Source organism: Rhinoderma darwinii, chromosome 9 (genome assembly GCF_050947455.1).
Source record: "Rhinoderma darwinii isolate aRhiDar2 chromosome 9, aRhiDar2.hap1, whole genome shotgun sequence".
Classification (NCBI taxonomy): domain Eukaryota; kingdom Metazoa; phylum Chordata; class Amphibia; order Anura; family Rhinodermatidae; genus Rhinoderma; species Rhinoderma darwinii.
The window spans coordinates 56,681,357-56,697,528 of NC_134695.1; positions in this window are offsets into that span (position 1 = coordinate 56,681,357).

Here is a 16,172-nt window from a genome sequence, read left to right on the forward strand (position 1 = left end):
ATACACCGCAAAAGTCGCAACACTTGGCTTTCTGTTGCGGGATTTGCATCCCCCAGCAATTTCGGATGTTTTTTGGCGCGGTTTCCGACTCAAAAAACGTTTAAAAAAACTCCATGTGAACTGGGCCTTAGGTTGGATTCACACACAGCAGATGTACTTGTTGCAGAAACAACCACATTTAGAAGAATGGACCTGATTTTCAGTCGCAGAAATTTCTGCAACAAGATCTGTTGCATGTGAATAAGGGCCCTAAGGGCTTGTCCACATGTATTGGATTTGCGGATGGAAAATATGCAGCAGAATACAGTAGCAGCAAAGTGGATAGATTTAACAAATCTCATCCACACGCTGCGTAAAATTGTCAATTCCTGCTGCGGAAAGTGGACAGAATTGCTGCGTTTTTCAGAGGAGATGTCACCATCTCCTAATATTGAGAAAAACGCAGCAAAGTACGCACCAATTTCTGCAGTAAAAATCGCAGGAAATTGTGCAGTTTTTCCGTGGATGCGCTATTGATTCCGTCAAAACAACGGAACCCTGTCACAACGGTGATCAACGGAAACCATTAACAACGTTTCCATCACCATTGAGATCAATAGTGAGGGAAACGGAAACTAAGGTTTCAGTTGGCCTTTCCATTCAGGGGTTAACCTGATGGAAACCTCCAACGGAAGGGCAATGCTGATGTGAACAGGACCTTAGATACAGGGCCCATGTGCATGTGTGATAATGTTTGTTGGACCCTGTATCTAAGCCTAAGGTAGGCTTAGATACAGGGTCCAGCAGACAGTAATCTTATACAGTATAAGATTACTGTGTGCTGGAGCCCTGTATCAAAGCCTAACACATGGTAGGCCTAAAAGGGGTTGTCCAGTCCCTAAACATTCATGGCCTACCCTTAGGATAGGCCATCAATAGCTGATGGGTCGGGGTCCGACTACCGGCACCCCCACCAATCATCTATTTTGAAGGGGATGCAGTGCCCGTACGAGCACTGCTTTCCCTTCATTTCCCTCTGTGTCGGCGATTCACAGTGTGAGCAAGTGACCGGAATGATGGGGAAGTAGCGCTCGTACGAGCGCTGCACCCCCTTCAAAACAGCTGATTGGTGGACCCCGACCCATCAGCTTAAGCAGACAGTAATATTAAACTTATCCTACTCTTCGGCCCCAGCAGAGGTCCTCATCCCATCCAGGGTTGGGATGTTTTGCGCAGCACATAGCGTCGTGACATCAGGACCTCCTCTGCACTCCGGAAAGAGGGGCTAAGCACTGTCAGTTACTACAGTAACAGGGGCCAGTGTAGTTTATTACATTGGATCCAGTTACTATAGTAACTTTTCATTGACGCGGGGGGGGGGGGGGGGGTTGGGGGGGCGCAGGCGACCCCTATAGTTACGCCACGGTTAACATCTGCATGGAGCTTGTTCCCATTTTTGTGTGAGTTTTCCGGGCAGAGCCTCCACACCATCAGGGTAGTACGACCAGTACTGGCCTTGGGTCTGAATGAATTTAAGGGTCTGAACTAATTTGGGGAACTGGTTGGAGTCTGAATTAATTTATAGGTCTGGTCTGAAGTCTAAATATTTGGTCTGGTCTAAGGTCACAATTAATTTTAGGGTTTGGTCTGGGTTCTCAATTAATTTAGGGGTCTGCTGTGGGATATTAATTGATTTATGGGTCTGAATTCATTTAGGGGTCTGGTCTGGGGTCCGAATTAATTTACAGGTCTGGCCTGGGGTCTGAATTATTTTGGCAACTGGTCTAGGTTCTATACAGGTGACTTGGGCGTCGCGTGTAAGGAGGAGGTGGAGATTTTATCTAGGCTTGCCGTGGTGGGGGGAGTTCTTAGAGCCTACAGAAGTCATAAGCAGCAGCCAGCAACGCCTCCCGGTGAGTGACTGTGCTCTGTACAGATCGCAGCGTCCGAGCAATGATTTTTTTAATGTTGCCCCCCTACACCCCCACCGAGCCTCTGCACACCTACTGTCTTTCTATTGGTCCCCCACAGAACCACTGCCCACCGGTCGCCCCCCTGTCCTTTCACAGAGCCCCTGTCAGGTTGTGTCTCTTCCTTGGCCCCCTCCCAACCCCTGTCGCTTTGCTTTCCCCCAGCACCTCCCTCCACAGAGCCCTGCAACCCAGTCTCCGCACTTTGCCTCCTGACAGACACCCTGCTCATGTACGGTATGGGGCCGGAAATTACTAATAGGGGCCCTACCTCCGGTACTTAGTTTTCCTGCCGCACTGCATAAACAAACCGGGAGTGGGGGAGGAGTACCACACAGTAGGTACGTCTAAGGCTGGATTCACACGAGCATGTTACGTCCGTAATGGACGGAACGTATTTCGGCCGCAAGTCCCAGACCGAACACACTGCAGGGAGCCGGGCTCCTAGCATCATAGTTATGTACGATGCTAGGAGTCCCTGCCTCAATGCGGGACAACTGTCCTGTACTGTAATCATGTTTTCAGTACGGGACAGTAGTTCCACGGAGAGGCAGGGACTCCTAGCGTCGTACATAACTATGATGCTAAGAGCCCGGCTCCCTGCAGTGTGTTCGGTCCGGGACTTGCGGCCGAAATACGTTCCGTCCATTAGGGACGTAACATGCTCGTGTGAACCCAGCCTTAGGGTATGTTCACACGCTGAGAGGCAGTTACGTGTGAAAAGACAGACTGTTAACAGCTGCCTCGTTTCACACGTAAAAGCTCCTCCTCGTAATTTACGAGGCGTCTGAGACGCTCGTAAACCTTGAGCCGTGCTTCATTGATTTCAATGAAGAACGGCTCAAATTACGTGGCAAAGAAGTGCCCTGCACTTCTTTGCCGAGGCAGTAAATTTACGGGTCGTCGTTTGACAGCTGTCAAACGACGACTCGTAAATAACAGGTCGTCTGCACAGTACGTCGGCAAACCCATTGAAATGAATGGGCAGATGTTTGCCGACGTATTGTAGCCCTATTTTCAGACGTAAAACGAGGCATAATACGCCTCGTATACGTCTGAAATTTGGCCGTGTGAACATACCCTAAGTGTGTCATCTTAAAGTTGCCTCTAAGTTGTAAAAACATACTTATAGGTAAATTGGTTTGCTATAAAATTAGCCATTTTGTGTCTGCTTGATCTTAGATTGCGAGCGCCATTGCAGACAGCCCTAGGGACTGAAGTGAGTGATGACAATCTCTGTACAGCTCTGCAGAATATGTTTGCGCTATGTAAGCAAAGTAAAGAAATAATTAATACTTAACAAGTCACTCTGCTTTGACCTACGTATTTAGATACAGGGATAGGGCAGCAAACTTGAATCTTTGCTCCAGGTGAAGCTACATACAACTCCGGGACAGCAAATCACACAAAAACATAAAAAATACATCATGAGGGCGTCTCATTGTCTGATGGGGGAGGGGATTTCCACCCAGGAACGCAATACATATATGGTATTGAGACAATAAAATACAAGTTGTTTTATGATCTTGGAAGATTGCTACATGTGACAATTCCTTTGGATTGCGCCCTCCTGCTACCTTTTTTTCTTCTAATTTTATAGACAATCTGCAAGCAAAATGTGTCACAGCAGAAATGACAACTTTCTCATCACACGTGAGATATTAACATCCAGAGTAATAGAAGAACAACCCACAATAGCTTGTTAAATAATATAATAAAACTGCAGATCATTGCATTGCATGCTTCAATGTGCGGAATAAGATGAAAGCATCTAATGATCATACACAGCAGTGGAAATGTAATTTTACAACCATCTTCACCGCAGGAATAATATTATTATATCATATAGAAGGCAAATGTATACCATTATTAGCAGATGGCAAGAATATGCTAGTGGAGTCTCCGAAACCGTTATGACTTATGAAAGTTGTCCTAATTTTGCCCTGAGTACAGCTTTAGCCCACATTTATTATTTAGTTTATGATTTTGGTGGAAATTTAACGTTAAAAGTTGCATCTAAGATTTCTGTCAAATTTGTGCAAAAATTCCTTACATTTGTCTTCTTACTCAAAAACTGAAAACAGGTGAGACAAGTGGTGGGGTCAGACTTTAAGGCCAGATTCACACGAACGTGTCCGTTTTGCGTCCACAAAAAATGCAGCGTTTTTCCTGCGTTGCAGTTCCGTGTGCCGGCAGTGTTTGTTTGTTCCGTGTGCCATCAGTTTTTGATGTCAGTGTTGGTGCACTTTTATTTGTTTTATTTTTTTCTCAGCCTTTTTTTAGCATCTGGTGCGTGAATCATGGACAGCACATCTGATGACTTCAGTGGGTGCGTGATCTGCAAAAATGCACCAGAATAGGACATGCAGTGAGTTTCACGCAACAGACACACGCTGCGTGAAACATCAGGCATGTGTAATGACAGGGATAGGGAAACAGACAAGTGAGCCCTAATCTACCCGCCACTCAGTCCCTGCCTACTTGCAACGACCCGCCCTAGGCGACGGGGTACAACTGGGCGACAGTCCCTACACTCAGTAAGTGCACGACAGACAACCAGACAAGGAAACACAGAACAAAGGGAAATGGGGCAGTTGCCCACGGCAACACCGTGAGCAACAAGAGTGGTGAACGAGCCGAGTCAAACCAGGAGTGTACGAGGTACCAAACGCAGAGCAGGAGAGTAGTCAGTAAAGCCAGGGTCAAACCAGGAGTGTACGAGGTACCAAACGCAGAGCAGGAGAGTAGTCAGCAAGCCGGGGTCAATATGAAGCAAGGACAATAGTACAAGACACTGCAGCAGGGCCAGGAAACCAAACGAAAAGAATCACAAGCAAAGGAGGAACAGGAAAGGCAGGTATAAATAGACAGAGGGCTGGAGCTAGCTCCGTCTGGCCAGGCTGTAATAGGTTCTCCCACTCCTAAGCCTGCCACCCTGAATGGTGGAAGATGGAGTCAGTCTCACAGACATAGAAGCAGGTGCAGACTGATTATCTATGGGCGTTAACCCCGAAGCTGTGCCTGGCAGATCCTTTACAGCATGTCTGAATAGCCCCATTGAGTTGCATAGGTTCATGTGCTGTCCGTTGTGTTCACTGATAGCACTCGGACGTATACAACGTTCGTGTGAATCTGGCCTAAGGGTAAGGCCACATGGAGCGGCACTAACCCAACCGCGATGCAGCCAGCAACCACGCTGGCACCATATTCTGTATGGCTGTCAAATAGCCTGTTAATGACCGCGCGTTGTTAGGCCACGTGAACATACCCCGACTGTGCTACCTTGGGCATGTGTCTAGTTTGCCTATATGGATAATACAGCCCTGGAAAAAAAAGGATGTATGCAGGACCAAGATGAGGAATGGGTAAAAGAGTCAGCTGCCTAGCACACAGTGATCTCCCCTGACTAGAAGAGAGCATTGATTTGTTCCTCCACCCATCAGGTAGTTGCTCTGTTCTTTATTTCCTGCACTGATACAGACAAAAATACAGGAGGTCTCCTATCAGCTGATCCCATGAAATTTCCTGCAAGGAGAGAAATGCAAGACTAAGGGTCCTTCTACAGGGGCCGATATGGGCTGTGAAAATGAGCGCCGATCAACGAGACAGCTCATTGATCGGCTCTCGTTTGGTCCTTTCACAAGGAGCAATAATTGCTTATGTATGTGGATGAGCGATCGTGATTACACAGGGAGATGTGCTGCCGACAACGATGATTTTTAGTGCTGCATAAAACAGCAGATCAGTCGATCAACAAGCGTTTGCTCCTTCAGCAGCTGATCGTTGCCCTGATTACATAGGACAAGGATCAGGAACGAGGATCGTACATATGAACGCTCGTTTGCCCGATCATTGGCCTGTGTAATAGGGCCTTAAGCAGGCAAGTTATCGACCACTGAACATCGGGAACACAACTATTCGTATGCTAAACCTTGAGCATCATTGAATGGAGGATTGAATAGCCGGGAATCAGGACTGAAGCACCAACCCATTAAACGTTATGGCTCAAGAGCATGGGACAATTTTAATGGAAATTAAAATATAGAATGGGATTTGCTTTTGGAGCCTTAAGTGCTTGTCTAGCAGAGGCGCTACTATAGGGAATGCAGGGGTTGCAGTTGTGCCTGGACCCTGGTGCCTGAGGGACCCAACGTCCACATGTTCTGTGACAAAACCTATATGCATTATCACTTTACTGTGATATCCCTATAGATTAGCTGTATCATCATGTTTATTCCCCTGTGCTGTGACATCACTGTGTTCATTACCACTGTACTGTGACATCACAATGTGCATTTGCCATGTATTGTGATTCTGTGATTATTATCTCTAAACTGTGACATGACTGTGGGCATTCTACTTGTATTATGATGCTGTGTTTAGTATCTCTATACTGTGACATGACTGTGTGCATTCTACTTGTATTATTGTGCTGTATTTAGTATCTCTATACTGTGACACGACTGTGTGCATTCTACTTATATTATGATGCTGTGTTTAGTATCTCTATACTGTGACATGACTGTGTGCATTCTACTTGTATTATGATGCGGTGTTTAGTATCTCTATACTGTGAAATTACTGGGTGAATTCTACTTCTATTATAATGCTGTGTTTAGTGTCTCTATACTGTGACATGACTGTGTATTCTACTTGTATTATGATGATGTGTTTAGTATCTCTATACTGTGACATTACTGTGTGAATTCTACTTCTATTATAATGCAGTGTTTAGTGTCTCTATACAGTGACATGACTGTGTGCATTGTACTTGTATTATGATGCTGTGTTTACTATCTCTATACTGTAACATGACTTTATGCATTCTACTTGTATTATTGTGCTGTATTTAGTATCTCTATACTGTGACACCACTGTGTGCATTCTGCTTGTATTATGATGCTGTGTTTAGTATCTCTATACTGTGACATGACTGTGTGCATTCTACTTGTATTATGATGCAGTGTTTAGTATCTCTATACTGTGAAAATACTGGGTGAATTCTACTTCTATTATAATGCTGTGTTTAGTGTCTCTATACTGTGACATGACTGTGTGTATTCTACTTGTATTATGATGCTGTGTTTAGTATCTCTATACTGTGACATGACTGTGTGCATTCTACTTGTATTATGATGCGGTGTTTAGTATCTCTATACTGTGAAAATACTGGGTGAATTCTACTTCTATTATAATGCTGTGTTTAGTGTCTCTATACTGTGACATGACTGTGTGTATTCTACTTGTATTATGATGCTGTGTTTAGTATCTCTATACTGTGACATTACTGTGTGAATTCTACTTCTATTATAATGCAGTGTTTAGTGTCTCTATACAGTGACATGACTGTGTGCATTGTACTTGTATTATGATAATGTGCCTATTATTCCTATACTGTAGTATCACTGTGTACATTATATATGTATTATGATGCTGTGCTTATTATTGCTACGCTGTGACATCGTTGTGTGCTTCCTACTTATATTATGATGTGCTTTTTATCCCTATTTTATGACATTAATTCGTGAATTCTCCCTGTATTATGATGCTGTGTTTATTATCCCTGTGCTGTGACATCACTGTGGTTCTAAGACTTTAGCAATGACATCAATATCTTTATTATTATTTTCTGCTCTGTGATATCACTGTGTACATGAATTCCATACTGTAGCAACACTGTGTGCAATAATCCTGTGACCATGATCATTGTGTGCGTCATGGCTGCATTGTGACATCACTGTGTCTATTATTCCCCTGTGGCTAATTCACTTTAGTCATTTCCCCTGTGCTGTCCATATAAAGTTAGGGGCCCCTGTTACAGCTTTTGCCAAGGAACTTCAAGTTACAGGTCCATTATCCTACCCTATATGTCAGCTGTAAATGCTAATAATCATATTACTAATAAGGAAATATTATTGCACGATTAACTGTTTTTTATTTGTGCAAGTAGGTAATTCATTAGTACTATATACAATGTGGAAAGTGAATGAACATGACATTTTCTTACAGGAACTTTCAGGGTAAAACGTCTACACTTCTACGCCTTGTACACCTCTGTGGTGCACTTTTAATTCCTGTGTCATGCTCCTCCCACTAAGATCCTGCATTAGGCATAACACAATCAATCAGTTTTGCCCAGAATGGTAATTTAATATTTATATACCGTATGTATCACTGTATGTATCACTACATCACTATGACCATACATATTACCGCTTCTGTATTATGAGACTGATTGATTCAAGGATTAATTAATTTTGAGACTCCGACAGGAGCGATGCACTCGAATTTGTAATGTTAGAGCTTGGCTTTAGTCTCCATTAATGTGACAGCAGCTTCACATCTCTATTCTGTTACAGGCCACTCTGCTTCTGCCACAATCATTTCCATAGTTGTGATTTATTTTATAGAAAATTTGCATCATTCTGCTTGCGCTGATGTCCATTGCATTTGCCATCTGCACCTTCTACAAGCTGTGATAAAATAATATTATTTAGTAGTGGAGATAAAAAAAAATCCATGTGAACAGCCCTTAAAAAACACTACATTTTTGCTAAGACTGAAAATAAATGTACTACTATATTGCCATCTATCTACCCTTACTTCTTGCCAACCTACCAAATGTATTTTATTAAGTAGGGGCAGATGCAAGGGGGTATGACTTTATGATCAGACTACACAGGGGTTTGTTTGTAGTCTGTTACCATGGAAACACATAAGTCTTGTATGAGCTGTAGACACAAATCAGTAGAAGATATTTAATTAAGACTATTTGAAAAGTTCCTACATTTTTCATTTTGGATACATTGGAACAATAATAAATACAATTAGTTACAAAGGTGTATATAAGTTCTTGAGTACACTATTGTGGACACCTTTCTAGTATTCTTTAGATCTAGGGGTGAGATGAAGCAACTTCACTGTAACCAAAATTATAATGTCGCACAAAATCACAAATTTTTAGCTGTACAGAATGCGTCGTTATGTTTAGAAAATCCAAGTAATGATGGGAACCCACAAACTGCTTTTCATGTGCTGATTAATAAAACTAAAAGAACTCCTTCGAAAAATAAGAAGACTGCTATACTGACCTCTTGCCCCTTCCCCGTAAAAACGATTGGCACCGCTATTCTAGACAATGTATAATGTATCAAGATTGGCACTTATTTTATCACTGTATATGTGCCACCTAGATCTCTGAGATCTACATGATGCCCCTATAGAGAGCCCACTGTCCACCCTGCTAAAGTCTATACAGCGGAGTCTGAACATATACAGTAAGCTGTCACTCTACTAGAGCAGTAGATCCATAGTTGGCCTCAGACGCATGCTGTTCATTGTTATTAAAGTCCATCTTTTAACACCATGTCATATTTAGGTCCAATATTCATTGCTGATTTATTTCTTAATAATTATAGCGAATAGAGGTTTGTTTTTTTCTGATTTAATGCACCATATTTCCAGCAAAGATATAGAGTTATTTGATACAATTCTGGCTGCCCGGTAGGTGAAAATCAGCAGCTAAGGCTCTGTTCACATATGCATTTTGCAGCTCTGTTGTTCTTCTCCGTCAGAGGAGCAGAACAAGGGAATAACGGAACCAATGGTTCTGTTGCACGACGGACACTGCTGGTTGCCGACGGTACCCATTGACTTACCCATTGACTCCGTGATTATAGCGCTATTACCTCTGGTAAACCCTGCCGGCTAACGGAGCCTTTGGCGCAGATGTGAACAGAGTCTTATTAAATTGTATTACTGAGTTCAATGTGTAACCAGTATTCAGTAAGCGTGTAAGCTCCCTCTAGTGGTGACTTCAAGCAGCCCGGATGTTATTTAATTTAAAGCTCTGTATCAGAAAAATGGTGCTCTAAATCGCTAAAAAGATAAAAAAAATTGGTCGTGTTGTTTTATGATGGTTGTAAAGTTGCTTGTGACAATTTTTTCATATGTAAGCATTGAAGTTATAATGCACTGTTGACTGTGATTTTGTGATGTCGTGATGTTTTTACTGTGATGTTGTGTCATTTATCATGTATATTTTCTTTTGTTAGTTGCTTTTTACCACGTCTCCTTTAGAGAAGTGACCAATGACTGCAGCTTAGTGGCAGTGCCCTCACAGAGTCATAGGTGGTCTGAAATCAACCCCTGCCTCATCTGGGACACAGGCTGCTGCTCTATCCCTCTACAACCTTTAGGGTATGTTCACACGTCCTATTTACGGACGCAATTCAGGCGTTTTACGCCTCTACTTACGCCTGAAAAACGGCACCAAACTTTCTGCAAACATCTGCCCATTGAATTCAATGGGTCTTACGGTGTTCTGTGCAGACGGGCTTTTTTTTTTACGCGCCACTGTCAAAAGACGGCGTGTAAAAATACGCCCGCCTCAAAGAAGTGCATGTCACTTCTTGGGATGTAATTGGAGCCATTTTTCATTGCCTTCAATGAAAACCAGCTCTTATTACGTCCGTAAAAAATTACGCGAAAAACGCGTGCACTTGTCAAAACGTCTGAAATTCAGGAGAAAACAGCTCCGTAATTTCAGACGTAATTGGCGTTGCCGTGTGCACATACCCTTACACTACAGCTCTGCTTGCACCCGGTTGATAAATCTTTCGCACACTACTTGGAGTGGTGCGCCAGTATTAATAAATCTTCCCCAGAGTATGAATTTTGAGCGGAGTGTTCTCATATACATTGCATAATGAAAATATATGCACATTTCTTATAAACTTTGTGTTTCAATTTCTCACCACTTTTAAAATATATGCTTTCTGTCAGTGAATGGCTATTCTGTGAGTTAAATACATAATCATTAGCACAAATCTCATACACTGAGAGCAAGCAAAAATCTTGTAAATAGTGACAAATTGAAACACAAAACGTAATAGAAAGTTGGGTAATGTTTTGTTACTTAAAACTACAAAACACTTTTAGGGTATGTTCACTCGCACAATTAAAAACGGTGGAAAATTACGAAGCTGTTTTCAAGGAGTGACATGCTCCTTCTTTTTACACAGCGTCTTTTTTTAAAACAGTGGCCCGTCTGAACTAAACGCCGTTTTATCCACTGATTTCAATGGGAAGCTGTTTGCCGGCGTTTAACTAGCATTTTTCAAGGCCTATTTTAAGGCGTTTACGGCCCAAAATACGCCTGAAAATACTGTGTGCGTACATACCCTTACGCGTTTACACCACGAAATACGCCTGAAACATACCTTAGGGTATGTTCACAGGCTGTGTTTTCAGGTGGATTTTGGGGTGTAAACGCCTCGAAATATGCCTTCGAAAACCCTAGTGAAACGCTGACAAACAGTTTCGTTCAGACGGGGCATTCTTTACACCGCTGTTTTAAAAAAACGGTGCTTAAAAAGGGTTTTCCGGTTCCTTAAAAATGATGGTCTATCCTTAGAAAAGGCCAACAATAATTGACCGGTGGCGGGCTGACTATCTGCACCCCCCAATCAGCTGTTTGAAGGGGCCGCAATGTTTCATTGTTTACACTGCTCCGTACAGCAAAGATCCATACTTTTAGGAGCGGCTGTGCCTGGTATTACAGCTGAGTCCTATTCACTTGAACGGGACGAAGCCGTAGCGAATTGTTGTACTTCAAGTATGGTGCTGTGTGTGGTAAACAATGAAGAGGATGCGGCGCTCGCAGCTCCTTCAAACAGCTGATTGGTGGGGGTGCCAAGAGTCGGACCCCTACGGATCTAATATTGATGGCCTATCCTAAGAATAAGCCATCAACTATTAAAGAATCGGAATACCCCTTTAAGACCCGATCCATGTGGGTGGAGGACAATACAAGGCAACAGATTAAATGTGACTTGAGGTTTTTGAACTGCATAAAAGGGCAGATAAGGTTGAGCCATAAATGTCACACTTCCTATGCGGCAGACTGAGCAGTGCGCTGACAATGAAGCGCGATAATACTATATTATATAGAGAATTCCTACTGTCTGCTTGCCGGGTAAAATCTTGTATTACATTTTTGTTGTAATAACACCCTTCTCTACAGTAAAAGTAAAATAAGAAAATATATATTTTTACGGCCTCACACGCTCTCCGTGTGACAGTAAATCCATAGTGTCCTGCAAGTGAGAATATATAGTAGTGATTGCTGCTTAAATATACTATTAATTACTTGCAATGCATGTGATGTAGTGTAACCTAGCAAGTAAATAAATTAGGTTTGACCTTGATCAATAAAACGGGGCAGGCATATCACAAGGTCTGCCAACTAGCTTCCCATTAAACAGTCCGATCTGATTTATCTTTTTACAGTCACAGTATTTAGCATATGATGCGTTTGACAGTGGACGTGAATCAAACAGAGAATTGCGCTGACAATTTGTAATATTAATATAATAAATATATAAAAAAGCTGATGTGTTCCTACATATTGTAGACTGTCAGACTAAGCTACGTTAATAGAAGTTGGAATGGCCTCTTCTTGTACCTGTAGTTATACCAGCCACTAGTAGGCGCTATTGAGGAAGTGATCCATAGTTCAGGCCAGCTGCCTATCATGGAGGAATAGGCCAAATTCACACATCTGTGCCGTGGCCACATTTTGTGACCAATATTAGGACAGCAACACTCAAATCATACATGGTTTTATTAAACAGATCCCTGTAGAACATTATAGTGATTTATGTTTGATTCAGTAAAACCGCGGGAGGTTCAGTCGCATTAGGGACAAAAAATATGGCCGTGTAATACCGGCCATAATGACAATCAAAAAGGAAAAGTAAGCCCACTGATAGAAAGTACGTGACATTTTTAGGTTGCCTTTGATTAGGCAGTGACAACCTATATATTAGTAAGGCACTGTTCACACTAGCGTCATGGTCTCCATGTATAATGGAGACACAATTATTGCAATAGATATGTTTTCCAATTTATCCAAATGGAAACTGACGGACCCTATTGGGGTTCTCCGCTTTGGACAATCCCTACTTGTTTCTGTCAGCAAACAGATCCTAAAGTGACCCCCAGTGATCAGGTGGTATCTATAGGGAAACCTGGCAATAAGTGTTCAATTTCCCTGCAGCACCACCACAGGGAAAATTAAGCATCACACTGTTCTCATTCATATCAATGGTTTGACTATGTAATGCGGGACAGGACAAGTCCCCCAGAGCGTGAGACGCTCTTTGTAACCGCTTTCCACTTTGACCAAGAGATGAGGATCCTGAATAGGGGACCCCCTCTGTTAACTCAGAATTCTCTAATATGTTATGTGAAAATGGGTTTTCTTCACAGGACAACCCCTTTAAGGGGGCCCAACAGAGGCCTTTCCTCTGTTATTCTTCCTAGAAATGTATGAATAAATTGACACATGGGTGTTACCAGTTGGGGGTGTGTCCCTACCCAGACTGACATTGTCCAATCCGTACTGACTGTATCAGACTGTGTAGGGACACGCCTCCTTGACAGGGGAAATGGTAACGCCCAGTTGTCAATTTATTCATACATTTCTAGGAGAAAAAAACGGAAAAATTGCACATTGCAAAGTAGTAAGAAAAGATGAGTTGTTGTTATGGGGAATACAACTATTTACTAAAAGAGGCATTCCAGGCGAGGTGACAGCTCCTTTTTAATTTTTCTATACATTTTTTAGTTCTATTAGGTATATTTTTACACTATGCCTGTGTATAATATGCACTTAAGTAGGCTCTAGCTGCCACCATTCAGTATAATGCCCCCATACAGTATAAAGCCCACACAGATGCCCCCATACAGTATAATGACCACACAGATGCCCACATGTAGTATAATGTCCAATCAAATCCCCCCTTACAGCAAAATGCCCCTATAGCTGCTCCCATACAGCATATTGCCCTTATAGCTGCCCCATACAGTATATTACCCCTATAGATTACCCCATAGCTGTCCCATAAGTATAATGCCCCATAGTTTCCCTCATACAGCTTAATGCCCCCAAAGCTGCCCCCATACAGCTTAATGCCCCATAGATGTCCCCATACATTATAATACTCTATAGCTGCCCCCATACAGTAGAATGCCCCCACAGCTGCCCATACAGTATAATGTCCCTATAGCTACCCCCATACAGTTTAATGCCCCCATAGCTGCCCCATACAGTATAATGCTGCCTTAGATGCGCCCATACGGTAAAATTCCCTATACAGTATAATGCCCCCTTAGATGCCACTAGTGCCAGTGCCCACGTAGATAGTGCCACAGTGCCCATGTAGATAGTGCCCACAGTACACATATAGATAGCACCAGTATCCCCTGTAGATACTGCCCCTATATAGTGCCACACCCCCTTGAAGATGGCACCACCGTCCCTGTAGATAGCGCTACACTCTCCGCCCTGTAGATTGGGCCGTTGGGACTCCCTCTAGGAGCAGAATCCCCAGCCAGAGCATAGGCCGGGGATTACGCTCCTAGATGCTACTGTTCATATATATTGACAGTGACATCACTGTCCATATATGGACAGTAACATGAGGTGCTACTCCTGGAGTGGAATACCCTGCCTTAGCATCGGCAGTAGGGATTTCACTTCACAGCAGCCACTGACGTCTCTGTCCATATATGGACAGTGATGTCAGTGGCACCTCTGAAGCGGAATCCCCGTTTCTGACGCTATGTCAGGGGATTTCAATGGGGATTCCGCTTCAGAGGAGCCACTATCGTCACTGTCCATGTATAGACAGGGACGTCAGTGGCTCCTCTGATGCGGAATCCCCGTTGCCGATGCTATTGCAGGGGAATCCAATGGGGATTCCGCTTCTGGAGTAGCCCCATGCGTTACATTTATGGACATAGCGCCGGCAACGGGGATTCTGCTTCAGAGGAGCCACTGACATCACTGTCCATATATGGACAGTGACGTCAAGGGCTTCGCCGGGCACGTCGCTCTAATTAGCGCTGTGCCCGGGGAGACCGTGGCGAGCGGAGGAGCTCCCTCTGTTCCTCCGCTCGGTACAAATGCTGAAGCAGGGAGCTTACTGATCCTTGCTTCAGCATTGAGTTCAACTGTACCTGCGCCCGTCCCGGCGCCCGTCCCTATAGTTTTTCCCAATGGCACCCTCCCCAGCTACGCCCCTGTCTTACTCCCATTCACTTCAATGGGAGGTTTGGGCGGAGTCCGCCCGAAGATCGGGCAGGACGCTTCTATTGTCCGCTTGCTGAAAAAAAATCAGATAGCGGGAAAAAGAAGCATCCACCTCCCACTGAAATGAATGGGAGGCAGAATTTTGCAGTTTATTCCGCCGGAAAAATTCTTGTGTTAACATAACCCAACAGGACATTCCTTGGGGACTTTGTTAAGCAAATCCAATGCCAGGGTACATAGTGTAGTGACATTTTCCAACCTACGGGATGTGTCATCTGACTGGATGGCCAACATCAGAGTTTTAATTTGCTCTCGTTTTTATTAATATTCCTCTTATCTTCTGATAAGCTGCTTGATCCCTATGATTGATGATTGTATTATGATAATAAAGACTTTGCTTTAGTGAATGATTGAGGTTATGTGTAAAAAATGACTACCGAATGGTATTTTTCTTGTGCTCACAATAATCCCTGAGGAATATATTGCACATGAGAACACAAATGGCCGGCACGTCCTTATTTTTGTTGGAAAAGTCAGGACAAAATAAAAGAATGTTTTGGGCTTTATGCATATAGAGAAATTAAAGGGGTTGTGTAGGATTAGAAAAAAGGAATTTATTTTTTATTACAAGAAACAGCACCACTCTCTTATGGGCTGTTTCTGGTATTGTGACTCCGATTTCAGTAAATGGGGTTTAGTCGCAATACCCGGCACTGCCTGTAGACAAGAGTGGTGCTGTTTCTGGAATAACAAGGCAGACCATTTTTTTTTAAAATTCATTCTATGCCTCATTTTCAACCTCAATACTGGTTATATATGAGTAACCTTTAAAAATTATTTCTCCATTGATTCTCTAAAAATGCAAATCCCTGATTCACATCACATCTTGATCCTAGCGATTACCATCTCTCTATATAACACCTGATGTGTGCCAATACATAATGTATATCATTGTTAGTAATTGTCCCTTTCAGTATTATACATGTTGTGGTGTTGTCATTTTTAACCTTTTCAACTACTTGCATTGTCATTTATGTTAATAATGAGGAAGAAAAGCACAAGATGTATCCATAAAGACCTAAAGAAGCCATTCAATCACCTGGCATTACCGGTGGCAGAAACAATCT